The 9,352-nt window shown below is 38.0% G+C and overlaps 1 pseudogene; it reads right to left on the bottom strand.

Annotated features, from left to right (window-relative positions):
* Nucleotides 1-7,399: 7,399 nt before the first annotated feature.
* LOC132007772 (elongation factor 1-alpha 1-like) lies at nt 7,400-8,945 on the bottom strand (annotated as a pseudogene).
* Nucleotides 8,946-9,352: the final 407 nt, after the last annotated feature.

Consider the following 9,352-nt stretch of genomic DNA (forward strand, 5'->3'; position numbering starts at 1 on the left):
GTCCCATCAAAAGACACAGGGTTTTGGGGCACCTGGGTGGCTCAGTGGGTTAAAGCCTCTGCCTTCAGCTTGGGTCATGGTCCCAGGGTTCTGGGATCAAGCTCCACATCAGGCTGTCTGCTTGGCAAAGAGTCTGCTCCCCTTCCTCTCTATCTGCCTGCCTCTCTGCCTACTTGTGATCTCTGTCTGTAAAAAAAAGATACAGGGCTTCACATTGGATTAAAAAAGCAAGACAGATGCATATGCCATCTACAAGAGACTCATTTTGAACATAAAGACAGCTCCAGATTGAAGTGAAGGGATGGAGAACTATATACTGTGAAAATCAATCTTGAAAGAAAGCTGGGATAGCAATTTGTATATTACACAAATTAGATATTAAACCAAGGACTATAGTAAGAGATGAAGAGGAACACTATATCATACTTAAAGGGTATAACAACAAGAAAATTTAGCAATTGTAAATATCTATGCCCCCAATATGGGAGCAGACTACATAAACCAAAATAAGAATCAAATTGAAAATAATAGATTAATATAGGAAACTTCAACACTTCACTCATAGCAATGGCCAGATCATCAAAGCAGAAAATCAACAAAGAAATAGGAACATTGAAGGACGCATTGGACCAGACGCGCTTTGTAAATATATATAGAACATTCCATACTAAACAGAATGCCCATTTTTCTCAAGTGCACATGAAACTATCTCCAGAGTAGATCACATACTGGGTCACAAATCAGGTCTCAACCCATACAAAAAGATTAAGATTATTCCCTGTATATTTCACACCACAGTGATTTGAACCTGGAACTCAACCAGAAGGGGAAAAAATGGAAGGAATGAAAACACTTGAACATTAAAAGACATGCTGTTAAAGAATGAATCGTTCAACAAGGAAATTAAAGAGGAACTTATACAGTTCATGCAAATCAATGAAAAGGAAAGCACATTGGTTCAGAACGTAGAGAATACTGCAAAGGCAGACCTTAGAGGGGAGTGCATAGCCATCCAAGCCTCTCTCAAAAAATTAGAAAAATCCCAAATGCACAGGCTAACCTTACACCTGAAGCATCTGGAGAAAGAGCAGCAAATAAAGCCTAAACAAAGCAGGAGAAGAGAAATAATAACTATTAGAGATGAAATCAGTGAAATAGAAACTAGAAGAACAGTAGAACAGAACAATGAACATAGAAACTTGTTTTTTTAAAGGATTCATAACATTAAGATTTATCCAAAAGAAAAGAGAAAAGACCCAATTAATAAAATCATGAATGAAAGGGTAGAAATCAGTTCCAATACCAAAAAAAAAAAAAAAAAATAGAGACAATTATTAGAACTTATTACCAGCAGCTATATGCCAAAAATACTAGGCAATCAAGAAGAAATGGATGCATTCCTTGATACTTATAAACTACCAAGATTGAAATAGGAAGAAATAGACAATCTGAAAAGGCAAATAACCAGCATGATAATTGAAACAATAATCCAAAACCTCCAAAAAACAAGTCCAGGGACACAAGGCTGCCCAGGGAAATTCTACTAAACATTTAAAGAAGAAATCATACGTATTCCACTGAAGCTGTTCCAAAATATAAAACTGTAAGGAAAACTTAGACTCCTTCAATAACTCCAGCATTACCCTAATCCTAAAGCCAGACCCCATCAAAAAGGAGAATTACAAACCAATAATCCTGATGAAAATGGATGCCAAAATACTCAATAATATCCTAGCCAATAGGATCCAACAGTACATTAAAAGGATTATTCACGGGGTGCGTGGGTGGCTCAATGGTTTAAGCACTTCAGTGCAGGTTATGATCTCTGGGTTCTGGGATTGAGCCCCACATCGGGCAGGGAATCTGCTTCCCCCTCTCTCTCTGCCGGCCTCTCTGCCTACTTGTGATTTCTGTCTGTCAAATAAATAAATAAAATCTAAAAAAAAAAAAAAGAAAAAAGAAAAGATTATTTACCATGACCAGGTTGGATTTATTCCTGGGATGAAAGTTGGCTCAAAATTTGCAAATCAATGAAGTAGATCACATTAACAAAAGAGACAGGAACCATATGGTCCTCTCAATTGATGCAGAAAAATTGATAAAATACAATATCCTTTCATGATTAAAACTCTTCACAATATAGGGATAGAGGAAACATACCTCAATATCATAAAAGCCATCTATGAAAAATGCACAGCAAATATCACTCTCAATGGGGAAAAAATGATAGCTTTTCCCTTAAGATCAGGAACATGACAGGGATGCCCACTTTCACCATTGTTGTTTAACTTAGTACTAGAGTTTGTAGCCTCGGCAATCAGACAGCAAAAAGAAATAAAATGCATTCAAATTGGCAAAGAAGAAGTCAAATTCTCTCTCTTCACAGATGACATGATACTTTATGTGGAAAACCAAAAAGAGTCCACCTGCAAATTACTGGATCTCATACAGCAATTCAGTAATTTGGCAGGATACAAAATCAATGCACAGAAATCAGTTGCATTTTTATACACTAACAGTGTGACTGAAGAAAGAGAAATTATGTAATCAATCCCATTTACAATAGCACCAAAAACCATAAGATACCTTGGAGTAAACCTAACCAAAGAGGTTAAGGATCTATACTCTAGAAACTAGGGAACACTTATGCAAGAAATTGAGGAAGATACAAAGAGATGGAAAACATTCCATGCTCATGGATAGCAGGAATAAACATAGTTAAAATGTATATGCTGCCCAAAGCAATTACAAGGAGCAATTTCACTTTGAATGCAATCCCTACCAAAATAGAATCGACATTTTTCACAGAGCTGGAGCAAATAATCCTAAAGTTTGTATGGAACCTGAAAAGACCATGAATGGCCAGGGGATGGTTGAAAAAGAAAATCAAAGCTAGGGGCATCATGATGCCTTACTTCAAGATATATTACAAAGCTGTGATCTTCAAGACAGCATGGTATTGGCACAAAAACAGACACATAGATCAATGGAACAGAATAGAGAGCCTTGACACAGACCCTCAACTCTATGGATGACTAATTTTCAACTAAGCAGGAAAGAATATCCAATGGAAAAAAGACAACCAGTAATGGTGCTGGGAAAATTCTACATGCAGAAGAATGAAGCTGGATCATTCTTTTACACCGTACATGAAGATAAAGTCAAAATGGATGAAAGACCTCAGTGTGAGTCAGGAATCCATCAAAATCCTAAAGGAGAACATAGGCAATAAACTCTTTGACATTGGCCACAGTGACTTGTTTCAAGATATGTCTTTAAAGGAAGGGAAACAAAAGCAAAAGTGAGCTTTTGGGACTTCATCAAGATAAAAAGCTTCTTCACAACAAAGGAAACAGTGAACAAAACTAAAAAGCAACCCACGGAATGTGAATATTTGCTAATGACATTCCAGATAAAGATTTATAAAGAACGTCTTAATCTCCATGCCCAAAAAACAAATACCTCAGTCACAAAATGGGCAGAAGACATGAACAGCCATTTCTCCTAAGAATACCTACATATGGCTAACAGACATATAGAAAAATGTCCAGTATCACTAGCCATCAGGGAAATACAAATCAAAACAACACTGAGATACCACCTTACACAAGTTAGAATGGCAAAAATTAATAAGACAAGAAACAACAAGTGTTGATGAGGATGTTGAGAAAGGGTAACCCTCTTTCACTGTTGGTGGGAACACAAGATGGTACAGCCACTCTGGAAAACATTAGGGAGATTCCTCAAGACATTAAAAATAGAGCTGCTGTACAACCCAGCAATTGCACTACTAGGTATTTACTGCAAAGATACAGATGTAGTGAAAACAAGGGCCACATGGACCCCAATATTCATAGTATCAATGTCCAGAATAGCCAAACTGTTGAAGGAGATGAGAGCTCCTTCAGTAGATGAATGGGTAAAGAGGATGTGGTTCACATATACAAGGGACTATTTCACTGCATCAGAAAAGATGAAGACCCACCATTTGCACTGGCATGGATGGAACTGGAGGTGATTATGGTACTTGAAATAAGTCAAGCCGAGAAAGATAATTATATAGTTTCACTCATATGTGGAATATAAGGAATAGCATGGAAGACCACGGGGGAGGGAGGGAAAAGTGAATGGGAAGAAATCGGAGAGGGAGACAAACCATAAGAGAGAGACTTTGGACTCTTGTAATAAAACTGAGGGTTATATGAGGGAGGGGGTGGACAATGGGGTAACAGGAATGGATATTAAGGAGGCCAAGTGTGGTGATGAACACTGGGTGTTACATACAACTAGTGAATCATTGAACACTACATCAAAAACCAAGATGTACTATATGTTGGTAAATATAACATTAAAGAAAATAATTATTCACCATGATTATATGGGATTTATTCCTGGGCTGCAGTGTTGGTTCAATATTTGCAAAATGCTTATGTGATACATAATATTAATAGAAGAAATGGTAAGAACCATATAGAAGTAGGAAAAGCATTTGACAAAATATTGTATCCATTCTTGGTAAAAATCCTCAACATGTATGAATAGATGGAACACACCTCAACACCATAAAGACCATAAACAAAAGACCCATGGCTAATATCATCATTAATGGGGAAAAAATGAGGGCTTTTCCTCTATGTTCAGGAACAAGACAGAGATGTCTCCTCTCACCATGGTTATTTAACATAGTACTGGAAGTTTTAGCATCAGCAAGCAGACAATAAAAAGGAACAATCACATTAAAATTGTCAGGGAATATGTCAAACTTTCCCTATTTGCAGTCAGTGTGATACTCTATGTAGAAAATCCAAAGGACTCCACCAAAAAATTTCTGGAATTAATACATGAATTCAGGAAAGTCGCTGGATATCAAACCATTGCATAGAAATCTGTTGCATTTCTATACACCAATTATGAAGTAACAGACAGATTATTCATGGAATCAATCCCAGTTATAATTGAACTAAAAAACAATAAAATACTTAGCAGTAAACCTAATGAAGGAGGTAAAATATCTGTACTCTGAAAACTATTAAACACTTATAAAAAAAATTGAAGATATTACAAAGAAATGGAAAAACATTCCATGCTCATGGAATGGAAGGAAAAAAATCATTAAAATGTCAATAGTACCCAAAACAATCTACACATTTAAGGCAACCCCTATCAGAATACTAGCTGTATTTTTCCAGAGCTAGAATAAACAACCCTAAAATTTGTATGGAACTACAAAGACTTCAAATAGTCAATGCAATCCCAAAAAGGCAAACTAAAGCTGGAGGCACCATGATTTCAGATTTAAAGATAAACACAAAGCTGTAGTCATCAGGAAATTATTTTATTGGCACAAAAAAGACACATAGGTCAATGGAACAGAATAGAATACCCAGAAGTTGACCAAAAACTATGGGCAACTAATCTTCAATAGGCAGGAAAGAATATCCAATGGAAAAAAGACAGTCTCTTCAGGAAATGGTGTTGGGAAAACTGGACAGCAACATACAAAAGAATGACACTGGACCACTTTTTTACACCATACACAAAAATAAATGTAAAATGTATTAAAGACCTAAATGTGAGATCTGAACCTGTCAAAGTCCTAGATGAAAACACAGGCAATAGCATTTTTGATGTAGGCTGCAGCAATTTCTTACTAGACATGTCTCCAGAAGCAAGGAAAACAAAAACAAACAAACAAACAAACAGAAAAATGAACTATTGGGACTTCATCAAGATAAAGACTTTCTGCATAGTGAAGGAAACAATCAACAAATCTAAAAGGCAGCCTAGAATAGAAGATATTTGCAAATGACATATCTGATAAAGGGTTACTATCTAGAATCTGTAAAAAAAAAAAAAACTTACAGAACTTATCACCCCCCCCCCCCCAAAAAAAAACCCCAAATAATCCAGTTAAGAAAGGGGAATAACACATGAGTAGACATTTTTTTTTTTCCAAGAAGACATCCAAATGGCTAACAGGTACATGAAAAGATGCTTAATTTTACTCACTGACAAATCTATTTGACAAACTACAAATCTAAACTATGATGGGATATTATCTCATACTTGTCTGAATGGCTAACATTAACAACACAGGAAACAACAGATATTGGTGAGGATTCAGAGAAGGGGGAACTCGCTCACACTTTGGAAGGAATGGAAATTGCCGCAGCCACTCTGGAAAACAGTATGGAGGTCCCTCAAAAATTTAAAATTAGAACTATGCCAGAAATTAGCAATTACATTAGTAGGTATTTACCCAAATGATACAAAAATACTGATTTTGGGGAGTACATGCACCCTTGTGTTTATAACATTATTATCAACAACAGTGAAATTACAGAAAGAACCTGAATGATATTCATGGACTGATGAATGTATAAAGAAGATGTGATATATGTATGATGCATACATAGACAATAGATTGTTATTCAGGCAACAAAAATAATGAAGGGTGCCTGGTAGTTCAATCAGTTCAGTGTTTGAGTCTTGATCACAGCTCACATATTTATCTCAGGGTTGTGAGTTAAAGCTCCACATGGAGCTCCACACAGAGCATCAATTCGACTTAAAAAAAAATCTCCCTTTTCATTCACAATTTTATTAATTTGGGTCCTCTCACTTTTCTTTTGGATGAGTTTGGCCAGTGGTTTATCGATCTTATTGATTCTTTCAAAAATCCAGGGGCGCCTGTTGGCTCAGTGGCTTAAAGCCTCTGCCTTCAGCTCAGGTCATGACCCCAGGGTCCTGGGATGGAGCCCTGCATCAGGCTCTCTGCTCAGCAGGGAGCCTGCTTCCTCCCCCCTCTCTCTCTGCCTGTCTCTCTGCCTACTTGTGATCTCTATCTGTCAAATAAATAAATAAAATCTTGAAAAAAATCCAGCTTCAAGTTTCATTGATGTGTTCTACTGTATCTCTAGTTTCTATCTCATTTTTCTCTGCTCTAATCGTGATTATTTCCCTTTTTGTGTGTGGGGTTGGCTTAATTTGTTGTTGATTCCCCAGTTCTTTAAGGTATAAAGACAGCTTGTGTATTTTGTTTTTGCAGGTTTTTTGTTTGTTTGTTTTGTTTTGTTTTGTTTTGTTTTGAGGGAGGCTTGGATGGCTATGTACTTTCCGCTTAGGACCGTCTTTGCTATATTGCATAGGTTTTGGACTGAAGCGTCTCCATTCTCAGTGGTTCCATGAAGTGTTCAATTTATTCTTTGATTTCCTGGTTGATTCAAACATTCTTTCTTTCTTTCTTTTTTTCTCATTAAACTTTTGTTTTAATGGGTCTCAAAATTCTGTGACAGATTTTTGGTCAAGTTATTTCCATTAAAAAGTACTGATTTTAAAAACTAATAACTTAAAACTGCTACACACACACACACACACACACACACACACACACAAATGGTCCACAAAACGTTCTCCTTTCCTTCTGAAGGTTTTACGATGCATTGTTATCATTAACCAGTCGTTTACTATTAAACTTAAATGGCCAATTGACACAAACAGTTCTGAGACTGTTCTTCCACCACTGATTAAGACTGGGGTGGCAGGTATTGGGGATAATATTCATTTAGCCTTCTGACCTTTCTGGGCAGACTTGGTGACCTTGCCAGCTCTAGCTGCCTTCTTGTCCACTGCTTTGATGACACCTACAGCAACTGTCTGTCTCATGTCACGAACAGCAAAACAGCCCAGAGGAGGATAGTCAGAGAAGCTTCAACACACATAGGCTTGCCAGGAACCATATCAATAATGCAGCGTCACAGATTTAAAGAACTTGGGACCATATTCCAGCTTTTTTCCAGAATGATGATCTATCTTCTCCTTCAGCTCAGCAAACTTGCAAGCAATGTGAGCTGTGTGACAATCCAGCACAGGTGCATATACAGCACTAATTTGGCCTGGATGGTTCAGGATAATCACCTGAGCTGTGAAGCCAGCTGCTTCCATTGGTGGGTCATTTTTGCTGTCAACAGCCACATTGCCATGATGAACATCTTTGACAGATACATTCTTGACATTAAAGCCCACATTGTCCCCAGGAAGAGCCTCACTCAAAGCTTCCTAGTGCATTTCAAAAGACTTGACTTTAGTTGTAACATTGACTGGAGCAAAGGTGACCACCATGCCAGGTTTAAGATCACCAGTCTCCACTAGGCCCACAGGGACAGTACCGATACCACCAATTTTGTAGATGTCCCGGAGAGGCAGACTCAAGGGCTTGTCAGTTGGATGAGTTGGTGGCAGAATGCAATCCAGAGCTTCAAGCAGTGTGATTCCACTGGCATTCCCATATTTACGGGTGACTTTCCATCCCTTAGCCAAGGCATGTTAGCACTTGGCTCCAGCATGTTGTCACCATTCTAACCAGAAATTGGCACAAATTCTACTGTGCTGGGGTTGTAGCCAATTTTCTTAATGTAGGTGCTGACTTCCTTAATGATTTCCTCATATCTCTTCTGGCTGTAGGGTGGCTCAGTGGAATCCATTTTGTTAACACCAACAATTAGTTGTTTTACACCCAATGTGTAAGCCAGAAGGGCATGCTCACGGGTCTGCCCATTCTTGGAGATACCTTCTTCAAATTCACCAATGCCAGCAGCAACAATCAGGATGGCACAGCCAGCCTAGGATGTGCCTGTAATCATGTGTTTGATAAAGTATCTGTGTCCTGGAGCATCAGTGATGGTCACATAATACTTGCTGGTCTCAAATTTCCACAGGGAGATATCAATGGTGATACCACTTTCACGTTCAGCTTTCAATTTATCCAAGACCCAGGCATACTTGAAGGAGCCTTTTCCCATCTCAGCAGCCTCCTTCTCAAATTTTTCGATAGTTCTTTTGTCGATCCCACCACATTTGTAGATAAGATGACCAGTAGTGGTAGACTTGCCCGAATCTACGTGTCCAATGACAACAATGTTGATATAAGACTTTTCCTTCCCCATTCTGGCTTAGGTTGAGCAGTGGTTTTCATGAAGCCTCTGTTCTGGCGGCAAACCTGTTGTGGAAAAAAAAGCTGATCCAAACATTCTTAAGCAAGGTGGTCTTTAGCTTCAAGTGTTTGAATTTCTTCCAAACTTCTTTTTGTGGTTGAGTTCCAGTTTCAAAGCATTGTGGTCTGAGAATATGCAACTTCTTTCAAGATATGTCTCCAAAGGCAAAGGAAACAAAAGCAATAATGAACTTTTGGGACTTCATCAACATCAAAATCTTCTGCACAGCAAAGGGAACAGGCAACAAAACAAAGAGACAACCCATAGAATGGGAGGAGATATTCACAAATGACACTACAGACGAAAGGCTGATATCCAAGATCTATAAAGAAGTCCTCAAACTCAACACACCCAAAACA

The sequence above is a fragment of the Mustela nigripes genome, chromosome X, assembly GCF_022355385.1.
Source record: "Mustela nigripes isolate SB6536 chromosome X, MUSNIG.SB6536, whole genome shotgun sequence".
NCBI classification, from domain to species: Eukaryota; Metazoa; Chordata; class Mammalia; order Carnivora; family Mustelidae; genus Mustela; species Mustela nigripes.